General features: G+C 38.9%; 1 protein-coding gene across 2 annotated transcripts in view; it reads left to right on the top strand.

Annotated features, from left to right (window-relative positions):
• Positions 1-18,660, top strand: part of SPATA31F3 (SPATA31 subfamily F member 3) — a 194,204-nt gene that overhangs the window by 75,484 nt on the left and 100,060 nt on the right. The gene's annotated exons all lie outside the window — the stretch shown is intronic.

Genomic DNA, 18,660 nt, shown 5'->3' with positions numbered 1-18,660 from the left:
TATGCCTTTATACCCATGATCTTACTAGTAATTGTCCCTCCGTTATGTCCTTCATCTTCTATGAATTTGTGAGTTTTCCTCTTAATTAAATACGACACAAAATTTTTAAGGAGTGAAAATCAAGGGCTGTGTGGACTTTGTGGCTAGGCACCACCTGTGGAATTCATTCACCCTTTCGTGATCACAGTTTCCCTCACTGCCCTGGCCTCAAGGAGATTGTGCTCTTTTACCATGCGGATTCTCACGTGGACATACGGTTTTTGTGAGATTCTCTATCGAAAGCTGGAATATCTGAATGAGTTGTTAGTAAAGGATAACAAAAGGAAAACCAACCTAGGGAGTGCTGTCTGCGTATTGCAGGCAACATGGCTTTCAAGTCAGATTTGTTTTCAGAGTCTGTAGGATGCTTTCCATCCCTGGACAGCTCAGCCAAGGTCTTCCCTTCCTGGCCCTTTCCATTAGGTGAAAACCACTACCTTTTACAGGAGTGAGGCTAGATAGCTGTCTGCCTCAGGGCCCACCTTAATTGTTCTGTTTCAAATAAATTGTTCCCTTTCTTTTTTGAGGACCCTTGCTTACCCTAGATGTTTGACACAGGGAGTCTCTTCACCCAACTGCTGAAGCTCTATCCCTTTCCAGTAAGGATGCAGTTTCCACAGCGTATCATAATTTAACCTCTTCTCCTTGCCCATCTTCATCTTCATCGTCATTCTCATCTCTACTGGATCATTCCCATATTCTCATCAGCACACAAGCATGCTGTGATATAGCATATTAACAAAAAACAAACCACAGAACTACAAATCACAGAACTACAAACCACAAACAGTACAGAAATGTACTCTATTCTACAACCATTTTCAATTTATGGCTCTTTTCTCGGTTCTCCTTTCTAGCATAACTCTCATCTGTTTCCAGTGCCTCTCTCCCCATTTTTTCCTGAACCTACTACATCAATTAGACTTTCATTCCTGCCATTCCACTGAGAATGCTCTTGTGAAGGCCACCAGTGGCCTCCAGTTTATGAAACTCAGCATTTAATTCTAAGTCCCCATCTTGCTTGTCCACTAGGCAATGTTAACATAGTCGATCACTCCTTGGGACCTTCAAAACGATGTTCACTTGACTTTGGAGACACCACACTCCCCTGGTTTCCTGCCTATGTCATGAACTGCTCCTCCTCATATTTTTTATCTCATATTTCTTATCATATTGGAGTGCCGTAGGACTCCAGCCTCAGCCTTTTCTCTACCTATATTCATACCCTATTAAGGGTTGACAAACCACTTCTATAAAGGACCAGATAGTAAATATTTTTGGTTTTGTGGGCCATATGGTCTTTTACAACTACTCAAGAAGCCGTAGACAGGACAAACATGAATGCTGAATTGATCAGTGTCATGATTGCTATAGTCATTCAGTGTTTATTATGAGCCTTACATTGCTAAATAAACAATAATTTATCAACCTGGTATTTTAGCATGGTTACCTGAGCATTACTGGAACTCAGAGGGAGGAAAAGTTCCCTACCTGTGTAGGGGAGGGGGTGGAGTTCTATTTTGAAATGTCTGTATATTTCTCCAGGACCTCGTGCCCAATTTTGTTTAAAATTCAAGGGTTTTAAAGGCTCAAGGCTCAATCTGAACTCTTTTTTCTTATTGATGTCAGCATTCAGCCTTTGCTTATCATGTGGGAGAAGGACGTGTGTAGGGGATGGAGGGTGACTTGGGCATGGCTGGGGGGAGGAATGAGGGACAGCTTCTTAGTAGGGTCTGAGAAGGAGGGAGGTTACTTTATTTGTTGAGATGGGGTGATTAAACTCCCAAAGTGAATTTTGAGAGACAGCTGCACACAGAAAAGAGATGGTGATTAGAACTAATTACTGTTGTTGTAGATGTTTTGCATTTCTATAGCACTTTGTATTTACAAAGAATTTTGTAAGCGCTTATTAACTTTCCCCCACCAGAACCTTGTGACATGGGCAACAGTACCACAGATGTTTGTATTTGTCTTCTGGGAAGAAATTTGAGCTGCTTTGGCCACATACTAGAATTAAGGAATCAAAATCCTTATTGCACCTCTTTTACTTCCTTTGTGACTTTGAGAATCCAAATAAGAAGGACTTTAACACTGTTTTATTCTATAATTTTATTATGAAGAGTAACTCATGAAGATGGTTTAGTACTTTGCTACATTAAAAAAGATATTACATGTAGGTACATAATAACAATACTACTCAAAAATTGTTTTCTCCAGATTTTTAAAAAATAAAATTAATAATAGTGTCTGTATCATATTTTTACATATCAAGTGTTTAGCATAGTGCCTAGCGTATTTACCTAATGAGTGCTTAATAAATGTTATCCATTATTAATACTGTAACAAGACCCAAGTAACATGCATTCTTATTTCCTCCACTTGATTTCTTTCTTTAGTGTTCCTGTCTTTGGGTAAAGATGCATGCAGATGTACATTCACTTATTCAGCAATATTTATTGAGTGACTACTGTTTATCAAGCATTGTTCTTGGAGCTAGGTATAGAGTGGTGAACAAAAAAGGAGTACCTGCTCGCATGAAGCTTATATTCTGGCAGGATGGGGAGGACTCACATCATTGTGGAGGAGGGACTTAACATTCTAGTGGGAGTTAGGCTGGGATAGAGAGGATAGAAGCATGATTAGGGTATATTTAGAATATGTGTGGAAAAACTTTTTCCTGAAATTTTTATATAAAAATAGTATTTTGTTATAGCAATAGGTTGTTTATGTTTAAGCTATTCATTTTTATAAAAGTATTTAAATATATACTTGTTTATTTTATTTTAGGAAAAATATACTTAGGAATTTATAAAATATTTAAAGAAAATATTATTTTATTTATTATAATATAAATAATAATACCACCATACTGAAATTTTTTAAGATAGAAAAAGTATCTATAATTTCATTACAATATTATTCCTTTTAAGTCGTCTGCTTCAACGTAGGAAAAATGGGCTCAGTTTCCTGACATTTGGGCATGGCTTGGAGCGGCAGACAGCTCAGTGGGATGGCAGCCGTGGGAAAGGATATCACATAAAGGCATCCTGAACTCCCTTAGCCCAGAGCCTGCTTTGAAGGGATGAGGTAAAGGGAGAGGAATATTGGCCATGCTGAAAAAGAGCAGGTAAAGATGAGTAGACTGGATCAGGATTAAATCCCTGGGACATGCCAGGTGCCAGAAGACCAGAGAGAAGGTTCTGGAGGTCGAGAGGAGCCCCAGGTTCTCACTGTTGCCTTCTCAACCTCAGGTGATTTCTGGGGAAACAGCTGCCCCTACCCCCACAACGTAAAGACTTAACACTTTTCTTTCCGTTAGGGTATTAAGGCTGTGGATTGACATGCAAGCCAGAGTCCTTGCTAAGATGACCCTGAAACGAGTTAATTTGGAGTTCCACAAGCTGTGATTTTGGCCTCTTTCCCTCTTTTCCAGCTTCCACCAATGTCTTCTCAGTCTGGGTTCTTGCCTGGATACATCTAAATTGTGATGCAGTTTCCCAATTTATTCCTCACTCTTCGGACACTGAAATGAGTTGATGAACAACTTGTAGATTTTTAAGGTCAGAATTAGAGTTATGGAACTGAAAAATATGCCCAAAAAGGTCATCTGGGAAGTTTCTCTCCATGTTCCTGACCCTGTCTGAAAAGTTTGTTTGTTTCTTTGTCCTGCTTAAAACTTTAGTTCTCTGACAGCAAGATTTCATAAAATGAGACCAACAGTCACACAATTACCAGAAATCTTCATGAATATCAGGAGTAGATGTCCCCGATCTTGATGGAAATGTGTTGGGGGCTCTTCTGCCTTCTTCTAGGCCCCTTCCTGAGACACTCCCTTGATTCTGCTCTGGGTGTGAGCACTAGCTGCAAAGCCCTTAAGCTTTCTTTATTCTGGACACTAGGCCGACTGGCTTCCTGACACCTCCTTTAATGGTGCAGCCTCCATGCTTTGTCATTCTGTTGGAAAATCCTATAAGGGTTAGGAACAAGAGATGTTGTTTTAGGAGAAAACTCCCAACTAGTGTCTCTGATCTCAGGTTCCTTCTGTTTTATCAAAGGAAAAGTCAGCCAGGTCATCCTCTGACACGAAGAGACCCAGGCAGGAGTCCACAGTAGCACTTCAGTGCACTGAGAAACCTACGTAAACAGATGCCTTGTCCCAGGTGCTGAGAATTTAAACTTCAGGCTTGGATGAAGCCCCTAGACACATTAGGGAGACGACCAACAGTTTTTCTATTTTACATGGAAATGCTAATCTCACTTGCAGAAGAGAAGTACCAAAATAGTATTATGATTATAACAGTAGAAATGTAGGAGTGTGGAATTTGTAATGTTATAGACAAATTAAGCACGAAATGCAAATACCACATCAGAGTGGGCTGTGTATCCAGATCTCAGCTGAAATTCTCGGAAAGGGTTACAATGGCTAACTAGTGCAGCTGACGAAAGGGCTACGGTGTGAGGAGATGGCGGGGGTAAAAATAGGTGATGTAGAGAGAGGAGGAGGCAGTCTTAGCTGACATCTCCTCAGCTCTTCTGGGGAAGTTGTTCATAGATTTGAATATCTACAGTAATGAATTCTCCCACTGAAATACGTATACTTGAGAATTAATTTAATAACTGTTACTTGGGAGGATAATACAGACTGCTGCTTATGATGACGTGACAACTTGAAGACTTAGTACGTTTGGGCTTCTATAACAATACCATAGACTGGGTGGCTTATAAATAGCAGGAATTATTTCTTTTGGCTCTGGAGGCTGGGAAGTCCAAACCAAGGTGCCAGTCAGTAGATTGAGTGTTTGGTGAGGACCCAGTTCCTGGTTCATAGATGGCTGTCTTTTTGTTGCAATCTCAGATGGTGGAAAACAGAGGGGGAAGCAAGCTCTATCATGACCCTTACAAGGGTACAATCCCATTCATGAGGGCTCCACCTCCATGACCTCATCTAATCCTAATTACCTCCCAAAGACCCCACTTCCTAATACCATCACATTGGGGTTAGGGTTTCAACATGTGAATTTGTAAGGGGGGCATAAACATTTAGTCCATACAAAGACATTTGATGACCTGCAAATCTGATTGCTTCAGTCCTCTGCTCAGAGTCCTCCAATGGATCCTAGTGCCGATAGCACAAGTCACTCATTATTTATTGGTTTGCTCATATTTTTTTCATTCTTTCCACAAATATTTGTTGAGTAGCAGTCTGTGCTAGGTGCTGGAGATATAGCAGTAAAGAAGACAGACAAGGGAGACCCACCCCTCTTGGAGCTTGTATCTTGTGGAGACAGACAATAAACAAATAATTTAAATGGAGGTGGTATTTTAATAATAAACTAATGTGGATTTGTTTCACAGACATCCTAACCCCAATCATGTTTCCCAAATCCAATCGTATTCCCTTGTAGCCATTCCACCAGTATGTTCTCCACCATAAAGAAGAACCATATGATAGAGGGGAAACTCCCTCCAGAGAACATAATGAAGCAAAAGAAAGCACTTTCATTGAGAGTAGGGGTATGGAGGTGGGAGGATGTAACAGAAATATTCAGATAGTGCGAAGGTGATCTGAGACCCTTTGAGCCTGATGGCAGGTACAAACCTTGGAGAAGCTCTATGTTTGATGTGGAGGTGGGGAAGGGGAGAGTAGGCAACGAAGGAGCATCTGTGAAGGCAAGTGTCTGGGTAAAACTCCTCCCAAAATGCTGCTTGTTCTCAGTGGTCTGTATTTAAAATGCAGAGATTCAACAGTCTCTGTGTAGCCCTAGAGTACTGTGAGGACAGCAAGACCAAGGGACACCTGAGCCACTGAGATGATGGCAGTAATGGAGGTTGGTGGTGGTCCTTGTTGATCCCAAGTGGATTCCAGAAGGACAGAAACTAACAGTCAGGGGTGGATTAGAGATAAACAGGGTGAAACAGCTCAATTGAAGACCAGCAGTAAAAGAGTATGGAGACCAGCTGTACTCCCGTGTTTCCAGGGAAGAGTAGTAGACTTTCCCTGACACTGGGACACTGTGTTTGAGAAGCGGGAGGGGGAAGGGAAGAACACTCCTATGAGGGCTGAACTTTGAGTTGGCTTAATACTTACCAGAAAGTGACTATCACATATGAAAAGATTAAGGGGCAAAGGAGAGAATGAAAAGAAGCCTGGACTGATAGGAAAAGTTTACCTCATGAGAGTCTTTTTTTTTTTTTTTGCCATAAAGCAGAAGCATAATATTTGTCAATTGATTAATGTTTTAAAACACAAGTTTCATGATGCCACGCCCCTACTTAAAATTCTTCAATAGTTTTCCATTACCTTTAGAATGAATCCTATATCTTTAATAGGGCCTAAAAACCTCTATGATATTGTGGCCCTCCAACATCTTGTAGTACCGCTTCATTTTAATCTCACCAGTCAGAATAATAATAAGCTAATATTTACTGAACAATTACAAACACCCTATGAGGTAGGTATAAATGAGGAAACCAAGGTCCAGAGAGGTTATGTAACTTTTCCAAGGTCACACAGCAAGTCAGGGACATAGCTGGGATTCAAACCCAGGCCATTTGACTTTGGAGCCTGGGCACTTCACCACCACACTGTACTGTCTGTTTCAGTTCCTCATAGTGCAAGTGCTTTCCCACTTCAACCCCCTTGTGTACATTATTCCCTGTCTAAAACGTTCTTCTTCAAATAAACTCACTCTTTCAGTCTCAGCCTAAATGTCACTTCCTCTGCAAAGCTTTCCCTGTAGCCATATCCCCAAGGTTAGGCTACATGTCAGTCCTATACACAATCAGGATACCCTTCTTATTCCTAAGTAGCACTTTTTGTAATTTTATATTTATTTTGTGTGATAATATAGTGCTGGTGGGATGTTGGGTCAAAAATTTTAAACTCAAACACATACACCAAAAAAAGTAGCTTTTTAAAAAAAAAGCTGACCTAGGGAATTCCCTGGCGGTCCAGTGGTTAGGACTCTGTACTTTCACTGCTGAGGGCCCGGGTTCCATCCCTAGTCGGGGAACTAAGATTCCACAGGTTGTGGTGCTGCCAAAAAAAAAAAAAAGCTGATCTAATCTTACTTTTGAGCCCCAGCCCCCTTGTTTGTATTTCTGACTTGTTTTGAACAGCATTAGGAAAGTCCTTATACATATAGATAAGTGGTTGTAAAATGTAACAATTTATTTTTATGTACTGTCTTTCAGTCTCAAGATTTTCTTCAGTTAAACAGAGCCATTAGAGAAGTTTTATTCCAATTTTTGTATAACTTCATAGTTTGGTAGTTTCCAGTGTGTTAAAAATTAGTAGAGGGCCCATTAGAGAGTGCATGCTATTGTGTATTTATTTAAAAAAAATAAATAAAATGTTTATGGATAAAACAGAGCAATGGGCTTGTATGACATCATGCTTATAATTGAAACTAGTAGTCCTAGGTGGAGTATTTGCTGGTGGTAGGGGTTAGGTTCCAGGGCCTGATGCTAAGATGCGTAACTTACTGAAGCAGCAAAGAACAGGATGATTAGGAAGAGTTCTAAAGAAAGTTTGTAAGAAAAACTGAGAGTCAAGCTGAGAAGCCAAGAGCAGTTGAGACATCTGGTGGCAGGATCAAGGCTGAAAATGAGAGAAAAATGAGAAAAATGCACATACAGATTTTTGTGTCATCAGAGGCTTTCATTTCACTTAGGTAAATAGCTAGGACTGGGATAACTGGGCTGTACGGTAAGTCTGTTAAATTTATAAGAAACTGCTAAAATGTTTTCCAAAGTAGCTGTACCATTTTGCATTTCCACCAGCAATGTATGAGAATGAGAGTTCCAATTGTTCTACATCCTGATTGGCACTTGGTAACATCAGTTTTTTTTTTGTTTGTTTTGGTTTGGTTTTTAGGCATTCTATTAGGTTTATAATAGTATCTCATTGTGGCTTTAATTTTCATTTCCCTAATGACTAATAATATTAAACATCTTTTTACGTGCTGATTTGTCATCTGTGTATCTTTCTTTGGTTAACTGTCTGTTCAAGGCTTTTGTCCATTACAAAACATTACAGATTATTTCCTGTTCCTCTACATCCTTGCCAGCATTTGGTGTTGTCAGTGTTCTGGATTTTGGCCATTTTAATAGGTGTTTAGTGGTATCTCATTGTTTTTCTTTTTTTTTTTTTAAATTTAACATCTTTATTGGAGTATAATTGCTTTACAGTGTTGTGTTAGTTTCTGCTGTATAACAAAGTAAATCAGCTATATGTACACATATATCCCCATATCCCCTCCCTCTTGTGTTTCCCTCCCTCCCACCCTCCCTATCCCACCCCTCTAGGTGGATACAAAGCACCGAGCTGATCTCCCTGTGCTATGCAGCTGCTTCCCACTAGCTATCTATTTTACATTTGGTAGTGTATATATGTCAACGCTATTCTCTCACTTCGTCTCAATTTACCCTTCCCCCTCCCCGTGTCCTCAAGTCCATTCTCTACATCTTTGTCTTCATTCCTGTCCTGCCCCTAGGTTCATCAGAACCATTTTTTTTTTTTTTTTAGATTCCATATATATGTGTTAGCATATGGTATTTGTTTTTCTCTTTCTGACTTACTTCACTCTGTATGACAGACTCTAGGTCCATCCTCATTGTTTTAATTTGTAGTTCCTTGATGACATGTGATGTGGGGCATCTTTCATGTGCTTATTTGCCATCTGTATATCTTCTTTTGCCCATTTTAAAATTGGGTTATTTGTTTTATTACTGTGGAGTTTTGAGAGTTTTTTATATATTTTGGATAAAGTCTTTTGTCAAATATCTGATTTGCAAATATTTTCTCCCAATTTGTGGCTTGTCTTTTCATTCTCTTAACAGTATCTTTCAAAGAGCAGAAGTTCAGAATTTTGATGAAGTACAATTTATCAATGTGATCTTTTATGGATCTTGCTTGGATAGTATATTTAAAAACTCTGTTCCTAGCTCAAAATCACAAAGGTTCTCTTGTGTTTTCTTCTAAGAGTTTTAGTATTATACTTTGCCTTTAGGTCTGTGATCAATCTTGAGTTAATTTGGAGTGTGTGAGGTATAAGTCAAGAATCAGTTGGTCTTTATTGTGAGGGGGGTGCAAATGGATGCACAATTATTCTGGCACCATTTGTTGAAAAGACTTATCATCTCTCCATTGATTTGGCTTTTCACTTTGATCAAAAATCATTTGTCCATTTATGTGTTGGGTCTATTTCTGGACTCCCTGTTTTAGGAATTGACTATTATTTTTTCCTTAAAGGACCAGATATTAAATAGTTTAGGCTTTGCAGGTCAGATGGTCTCTGTTGCAACTACTCAACTAAGTTATTGTAGCATGAAAGCAACTATAGACAACATGTAAATGAATGAGCATGACTATGTTCCATAAAACTTTATTTTCAAAATAGGCTGTCGGTCACATTTGGCCCACAGGCCACAGTTTGCCAATCCCTGCTCTATTCTGTTCCATTGACTTTTGTGTCTCTCTTTTCTCCAGTACCACACTGTGTTGGTTACTGTAGTAAGCCTTGAAATCAGGTAATGGGAGTCCTCCACTTTACTTTTCTTTTCTTCAATTGTTTTGGGTATTCTACTTTCTTTGCTTTTCCATGTAAATCTCTAAGAAATCCTGCTGCGAATGTACAGATCAATTTGGGGAAAATTGAAACATTAACTAAATTAAATTTTCCATTCTTTAAACTTAATATGTCTCTTTGTTTATTTGGGTCTTCTCTGATTTTTTTTCATCAGCAATTTTTTTCCATCAGCATTTTGTAATTTCCACATATTTGGGGATTTTCCAGAAATCTTTCTAGTCATTAAATAATGACTTGCAGTTTAATTATTTTATGATCAGACAATATACTTTGTACAATTTTAATTTTTAAAAAATTGTTAAGGTTTGTTTTACGGCCCAGAATATGGCTTATCTTGATGAATACTCCATGTGCACTTGAAGTGAATGTGTATTCTGCTCCTGTTGGGTGGCGTGCTGTATAAATGTCAGTATGGTCAGGTTGGTTGATAGTATTGTTCAGGTCTTCTATATCCTTGCTAGTTTTTGGTCTACCTGTTACACAGAGAGGGGTATTTAAATGTCCAGGTATACTTGTGGATTTGTCTCTATCTCTTTTCTATCAGTTTTTGCTTCATGTATTCTGGAGCTCTGGGTTCTTAGGAGCATATACATTTAAAATTGTTCTCTTCTTGGGTAGTTGCCCCATTCTTCACTATAAAATTTTCCTCTTTACTGCTGGTAATTTTCCTTGTTCTGAGGTCTGCTTTTTCTGACATTGAAAGAGCCAATCCAGCTTTTTTTCTGATTAGTGATTGCATTACCTATCTATCTATCTATCTATCTATCTATCTATCTATCTATCTATCTATCTAGTAGGTTTCTTGAAAGCAGCATATTGTTATATAGTTTGGTCTTTTACAAATTGAATGTGAGAATTTCTTTGTTTTAATTGGTATGTACAGACCATTTATATTTACTGTGATAATCAAAATGGTTAGATTTAGTTGTACATTTTATTATTTTCCTGTTTGTCTTCTTTGTTTCTTGCTCCTCTTTCCTGGCTTCTATTGGAATTTTTGCATATTTACTAATATTCTATTTTAACTTATTTACTGGCTTTTGGCCATGTAGCTTTGCATCATTTTTAGTGGTTGCTCCAGTGATTATAATATATAATACATACCCAGCTCTCACAGTCTATTTAGATTTAATATCACTTCGAGTGAAACACAGGAGCCTTACAACCACAAAGCTCCCTTTATCATGTCCTTTTATCAGTGTCTTATGTATTACATCTATAAATACAATGTTGTAATTGTTGGTTTCAACATTCATACATATATTAGAGTACTTAAGAGTAGAAAAATAGTCTATTTATCCTGATATTTACCCTTTCTGTTGTTCTTCCTTAATTCCTGAAGTTACAACTTTCCTTCTGGGATCATGTCTCTTAGGCCTGAAGAACTTCCTTTAGAATATCTTTTAGAGCAGGTCTACTGGTGACAGATTCTGTTAGTTTTCTTTCTTATGAGAATGTTTCTAGTTCATCTTCATTTTAAAAAACTTTAAAAATTAAGATATAGTTGAGGTACAATATTATATAACTTACAGGTGTACAACATAGTGATTTATAATTTTTTTTTAGTGATTTACAATTTTTTAAGGTTATACTCCATTTATAGTTATTGTAAAATATTAGCTATATTCCCTCTGTGTTTGTATAATATATCCTTGTAGCTTATTTATTTTATTTTAATTTTTTTAAAACTTTATTTATTTTTGGCTGTGTTGGGTGTTTGTTGCTGCGCGTGGGCTTTCTCTAGTTGTGGTGAGCGGGGGCTACTCTTCGTTACAGTCCGCAGGCTTCTCATTGCGGTGGCTTCTCTTTGTTGTGGAGCATGGGCTCTAGGTGTGCGGCTTCAGTAGTTGCAGCACATGGGCTCTAGAGTGCAAGCTCAGTAGTTGTGGCGCATGGGCTTAGTTGCTCCGTGACATGTGGGATCTTCCCGGACCAGGGCTCAAACCCATGTCGCCTGCATTGGCAGGCAGATTCTTAACCACTGCACCACCAGGGAAGTCCCTGATTTTATACATAATAGTTTGTACTTCTTAATCTGCTATCCCTGTCTTGCCCCTCCCCACTTCCCTCTCCCCACTGTTAACCACTAGTTTGCTCTCTATATTGTGAGTCTGTTTCCTTTTTGTTATATTCGCTGGTTTGTTTTATTTTTTAGATTCCACATATAAGTGATACCATACAGTATTTGCCTTTCTCTGTCTGACTTATTTCACTTAGCATAAGTACCCTCTAAGTCCATCCATGTTGCAAATGGCAAAATTTCATTCTTTTTTGTGGCTGAGTAGTATTCCATTGTATATATGTACCACATCTTTATCTAGTCATCTGTTGATTGACACGTTGCTTCCATATCTTGGCAGTTTGAACACTGGGGTGCATGTTAGTTCATCTTCATTTTTGAAGGACATTTTAGCTGGCTATAACATTGTGGAATTTTAACACTTTAAAGATGTTGTTACACTGTCTTCTGGCCTATATGGTTTATGATGAGAAATTCAGTCATTCAAACTGTAGCGTAGTATTTTTCTTTCTTTTTTTTTAAGTTAATTTTTATTGGAGTATAGCTGTTTTGCAATGTTGTGTTAGCTTCTGTTGCACAGCAAAATGAATCAGCCATACATGTACATATATCCCCTCCCTTTTGGATTTCCCTCCCATTTAAGACACCACAGTGCATTAAGTAGAGTTCCCTGTGCTATACAGTATGTTCCCCTCAGTTGTCTATTTTATGCATAGTATCAATAGTGTATATGTGTCAATCCCAACCTCCCAATTCCTCCCACCCCACCCCTTTCCCCCTTGGTATCCATACATTTGTCTCTACGTCTGTGTCTCTATTTCTGCATTGCAAATAAGGTCATCTGTACCATTTTTCTAAATTCCACGTATACATGTTACTATACGATATTTGTTTTTCTCTTTCTGACTTACTTCACTCTGTATGACACTCTGTAGGTCCATCCACGTCTCTACAAATGACCCAATTTCATTCCTTTTTATGGCTGAGTAATATTCCATTGTATATATGTACCACATCTTCTTTATCCATTCGTCTGTCAATGGACATTTAGGTTGCTTCCATGACCTGGCTATTGTAAATGGTGGTGCAGTGAACATTGGGGTGCATGTGTCTTTTTTTTTTTTTTAATTAATAGACTTTTACTTTTTTTTTTTTAAGTATTTGTTTACTTATTTATTTATGGCTGTGTTGGGTCTTCATTTCTGTGCGAGGGCTTTCTCTAGTTGTGGCAAGTGGGGGCCCCTCTTCATCGCGGTGCGTGGGCCTCTCACTATCGCGGCCTCTCTTGTTGTGGAGCACAGACTCCAGACGCGCAGGCTCAGTAATTGTGGCTCACGGGCCCAGCTGCTCCGCGGCACGTGGAACCTTCCCAGACCAGGGCTCAAACCTGTGTCTCCTGCATTGGCAGGCAGACTCTCAACCACTGTGCCACAAGGGAAGCCCACATGTGTCTTTTTGAATTATGGTTTTCTCTGGATATATGCCCAGTAGTGGGATTGCTGGGTCATATGGTAGTTCTACGTTTAGTTTTTTAAGGAACCTCCATACTGTTTTCCGTAGTGGCTGTATCAGTTTACATTCCCATCAACTGTGTAAGAGGGTTCCCTTTTCTCCACACCCTCTCCAGCATTTATCGTTTGTCGATTTTTTGGTGATGGCCATTCTGACCAGGGTGAGGTGATATCTCATTGTAGTTTTTTTTTTTTTTTTTAAGAAATTCACGTTCTTTTATTTATTTATTTATGACTGTGTTGAGTCTTCGTTCCTGTGCGAGGGCTTTCTCTAGTTGCGGCAAGCGGGGACCACTCTTCATCGCGGTGCGCAGGCCTCTCACCATCGTGGCCTCTCTTGTTGCGGAGCACAGGCTCCAGACGCGCAGGCTCAGCAATTGTGGCTCACGGGCCCAGTTGCTCCGTGGCATGTGGGATCTTCCCAGACCAGGGCTCGAACCCGTGTCCCCTGCATTGGCAGGCAGATTCCCAACCACTGCGCAACCAGGGAAGCCCCTCATTGTAGTTTTGATTTGCATTTCTCTAATAATTAGTGATGTTGAGCATCCTTTCATGTGTTTGTTGGCCATCTGTATGTCTTCTTTGGAGAAATGTCTATTTAGGTCTTCCACCCATTTTTTTTTAAAATTAATTAATTTATTTATTTTTAGCTGTGTTGGGTCTTCATTTCTGTGCAAGGGCTTTTCTCTAGTTGTGGCGAGCGGGGGCCACTCTTCATTGCGGTGCGCGGGCCTCTCACTATTGCGGCCTCTCTTGTTGTGGAGCACAGGCTCCAGACGCGCAGGCTCAGTAACTGTGGCTCACGGGCCCAGTTGCTCTGCGGCATGTGGGATCTTCCCAGACCAGGGCTTGAACCCGTGTCCCCTGCATTGGCAGGCAGACTCTCAACCACTGCGCCACCAGGGAAGCCCCCCCACCCATTTTTTGATTGGGTTGTTTATTTTTTTGATATTGAGCTGCCTGAGCTGCTTGTATATTTTGGAGATTAATCCTTTGTCAGTTGCTTCATTTGCAAATACTTTCTCCCATTCTGAGGGTTGTCCTTTTGTCTTGTTTATGGTCTCCTTTGCTGTGCAAAAGCTTTTAAGTTTCATTAGGTCCCATTTGTTTATTTTTGTTTTAATTTTCATTATTCTAGGAGGTGGGTCAAAAAAGATTGTGCTGCGATTTATGTCAGAGTGTTCTGTCTATGTTTTCCTCTTAAGAGTTTTATAGTGTCTGGTCTTAAATTTAAGTCTTTAATCCATTTTGAGTTTATTTTTGTGTCTGGTGTTAGGGAGTGTTCTAATTTCATTCTTTTACCTATAGGTGTCCAGTTTTCCCAGCACCACTTATTGAAGAGGCTGTCTTTTCTCCATTGTATATTCTTTCCTCCTTTATCAAAGATAAGGTGACCATATGTGTGTGGGTTTATCTCTGGGCTTTCTATCCTGTTCCATTGGTCTATATTTCTGTTTTTGTGCCAGTACCATACTGTTTTGATTACTGTAGCTTTGTAGTATAGTCCAAAGTCAGGGAGCCTGATTCCTCTAGCTCTGTTTTTCTTTCTCAAGATCGCTTTGGCTATTTGGGGTCTTTTGTGTTTCCATATAAATTGTAAAAATTTCTGATCTAGTTCTGTGAAAAATGCCATTGGTAATTTGATAGGGATTGCATTGAATTTGTAGATTGCTTTGGGTAGTATAGTCATTTTCACAGTATTGATTCTTCCAATCCAAGAACATGGTATGTCTCTCTATCTGTTGGTGTCATCTTTGATTTCTTTCACCACTATCTTATAGTTTTCTGTGTACAGGTCTTTTGCCTCCTTAAGTAGGTTTATTCCTAGGTATTTTATCTTTTTTTGTTGCAGTGGTAAATGGGATTGTTTCCTTAATTTCTCTTTCTAATCTTTCATTGTTAGTGTATAGGAACGCAAGAGATTTCTCTGTATTAAGTTTGTATCCTGCAACTTTACTTAATTCATTGATTAGTTCTAGTAGTTTTCTGGTGGCATCTTCAGGATTTTCTTCTTTTTTTAAATTTATTTTTTGGCTGCGTTGGGTCTTCATTTCTGTGCGCAGGCTTTCTCTAGTTGCTGCAAGCGGGGGCTACTCTTCGTTGCGGCGTGCAGGCTTCTCATTGTGGTGGCTTCTCTTGTTGCAGAGCACAGGCTCTAGGTGCTCAGGCTTCAGTAGTTGCAGCATGTGGGCCCTAGAGCACACAGGCTTCAGTAGTTGTGGTGCATGGGCTCAGTAGTTGTGGCGCGCAGACTCAAGGGCATGCAGGCTTCAGTAGTTGTGACACATGGGCTCAGTAGTTGTGGCTTGTGGGCTCTAGAGCTCAGGCTCAGTAGTTGTGGCACACGGGCTTAGTTGCTCCGTGGCATGTGGGATCTTCGCGGACCAGGGATCGAACCCATGTCCCCTGCATTGGCAGGTGGGTTCTTAACCACTGTGCCGCCAGGGAAGTCCCTTTAGGATTTTCTATGTATAGTATCATGCCATCTGCAAACAGTGACAGTTTTAATTCTTTTTTTTCCAATTTATATTCCTTTTATTTCATTTTCTTCTCTGATTGCCGTGGCTATGACTTCCAAAACTATGTTGAATAATAGTGGCGATAGTGGACACCCTTGTCTTGTTCCTCATCTTAGAGGAAATACTTTCAGTTTTTCACCATTGAGAATAATGTTTCCTGTAGGTTTGTCATATATGGCCTTTATTATGTTGAGGTAGGTTTCCCTCTGTGCCCACTTTCTGGAGAGTTTTTATCATAAGTGGGTGTTGAATTTTTTCAAAAACTTTTTCTGCATCTATTGAGATGATCATATGGTTTTTATTCTTCAATTTGTTAATATGGTGTATCACACTGATTGATTTGCATATACTGAAGAATCCTTGGATCCCTGGATAAATCCCACTTGATCATGGTGCATGATCCTTTTAATGTATTGTTGGATTCGGTTGGCTAGTATTTTGTTGAGGATTTTTGCGTCTATGTTCATCAGTGGTATTGGCCTGTAATTTTCTTTCTTTGTGATATCTTTGTCTGGTTTTGGTATTGCGGTGATGGTGGCCTCCTAGAATCAGTTTGGGAGTATTCCATCCTCTGCGATTTTTTGGAAGAGTTTGAGAAGGATAGGTGTTAGCTCTTCTCTAAATCTTTGATAGAATTCACCTGTGAAGACATCTGGTCCTGCATTTTTGTTTGTTGGAAGATTTTTAATCACAGTTTCAATTTCATTACTTGTGATTTGTCTCTTCATATTTTCTATTTCTTCCTGGTTCAGTCTTGGAAGGTCGTACTTTTCTAAGAATTTGTCCATTTCTTCCAGGTTGTCCATTTTATTGGCATAGAGTTGCTTGTAGTACTCTCTTATGATCCTTTGTATTTCTGTGATGTCAGTTGTAACTTCTTTTTTATTTCTAATTTTATTGATTTGAGTCCTCTGTGTAATGTAGTATTTTTCTCTTGTTGTTTTCAAGATTTCTTTATCTTTGGTTTTAAGAAACTTGATTATGATGTGTCTGGGCATGGTTTTCTTTTAATTTGTCCTGTTTGGAGCTCATTGAACATTTTGAATTTGTAAATTTATGACTTTTATTAAGTTTGAGCAATTTTCAAGTCATTGTTTCTGAAATTATTATGAAATCCTTACAATTCTAGAACTCATAAGGATATATTAGCTAAAATTATATTTCCAGATCTTTAACCTTAAGAGCTTAATCATTAAACAAATGATTAAGTTAATTAATAAACCATCTTTGGATACCTGAACTATTTCTAAGAAACAGATGCAAAAATACTGCTCACTAAATATAATTTTGATTTACCCTCATTTCTTGGAATGGCAGTATATTAACAAATATGAAAAAATATGCAAATTCACTGGATGATTATTTGCTACCTCAGTTTTCTTAAGATGATATGTAGTAGATGCCCATGGAAAAACTAGCTAAATCACTCTTGCTTTTCTGTCTTCTAGTTTTCTCCTATGTCTGGAGAAAAGAAAAGCTGGTTACTTCAGTTAAAGATGATCATCAATATAATTGGTTGGCTATTCTAGGCATTTTTCTCTGTTTCTTCAGTAACTAGAACAATGCCTTTAACATACACCAAAGCACCCAATTAAAATCTGTTGAATCGACTGTGGCAGTGAAGATAAATGCCTAAGATTGAGCCTAAAATATCTTTACAACAAGAAGTACCCCTTTCGCAATTTAAAAACATTTGTTTTCTGGGGTATGGGTGGGGTATGATATTAGCTCCATAAGTTAGAAGAGAAAGGAAAAACTTACAGAAAGACAAAATTCCAATACAGAAATTAATAGGATTGGGAGGATAAGAAAATAGGACACCAAAAGAAAAAAAAAATCCAAAAAGAGGACTAAATTGGGTGAAAGGAAGGACGAATGAAAAGACATAGAATGTGATGGATAAAACATAGCAGTTTGAAACACTAGCCTTTTACCAATGGATGTTTTATTATTAGAAAAAGAACTTCTGAGGTCAATAGGACAATCAATTATCAACTACTTAAAATACTAATGATGTGTAGGAGTTTCACATTTGGGCTTTGGACAGAGGTTCAGCTCAACAGCTTCTCACTCCCTTTCCTCTCTTTCTTCTCCTCCTCACCTCTACTCCTTCCTCTCTCTTTCCTTCCCATTCCCTCAGGACTGCATGTGCACACACCCACAAAGATCAAAAAGTCTGTAGAGAAATGCACCCACGCAGGCATTTATACCTAGAAACACAATGGTCAGATTCAGGAGACCCATCTACACAGTTCATGTCCACGTGATGCAGAAAAACACACCCACAAGGAGATATCCACAACCTCAGTTTTCACACAAAGACAAAAAGAAATCTAAACCTCACTTCATTGAGATCGAATATATACAAAATAAAATGTACCCATAGTAAAATAAATATTTCAGGAATCCTTCTGTTATTTCCACATATCATTACACAGAGGCACCAGCCGCTTTATCCATGCTGACTCCTGCATGTGGATCACTCTCTTCCAATTCCATGTATTAAAATCCTCTGTCTGCTTCAAGCACCAGTTTAAATGCCATTTTCTACAACATGGAGCTTTCCCAGATCACTTCAGCCAAAAGTAACCTCTCTCCTCTTTAGAGGAGATTTATATAGTAGTTTATCCGTACCAGGCACATTCTGAGATATTTTGAGTGTTTCTGTATAACTAACTGTTATTTCCTACTTTTAAGTTATTGGGATTCACTTATGGATAACATTTATTACTCTCCCCCCCACCCAAATGCTTTATTCAATAAATAGCCTTTGATAGATGCTACTCTGTATTAATGGGAAAAAACTGAGGCACACAGAGGAAGGTAGCTCAAACTGAGAAATAGTGCTGCTCTCCTCTGTGAGGAGGCTGGGGATTGTGGTCATTGCAGCAGCCTCATGTTTAGAATTGCCCTCCCTGCCTCTGCAACTGGTCAGGAGGGTGGAGACTAACTAGGAGGAACGGAAAGGAGGGAGAACTAGG

This window comes from Balaenoptera borealis (assembly GCF_965194805.1).
Source record: "Balaenoptera borealis genome assembly, chromosome: 8".
Classification (NCBI taxonomy): Eukaryota; Metazoa; Chordata; class Mammalia; order Artiodactyla; family Balaenopteridae; genus Balaenoptera; species Balaenoptera borealis.
This window is presented reverse-complemented; position numbering and strand designations above follow the sequence as displayed.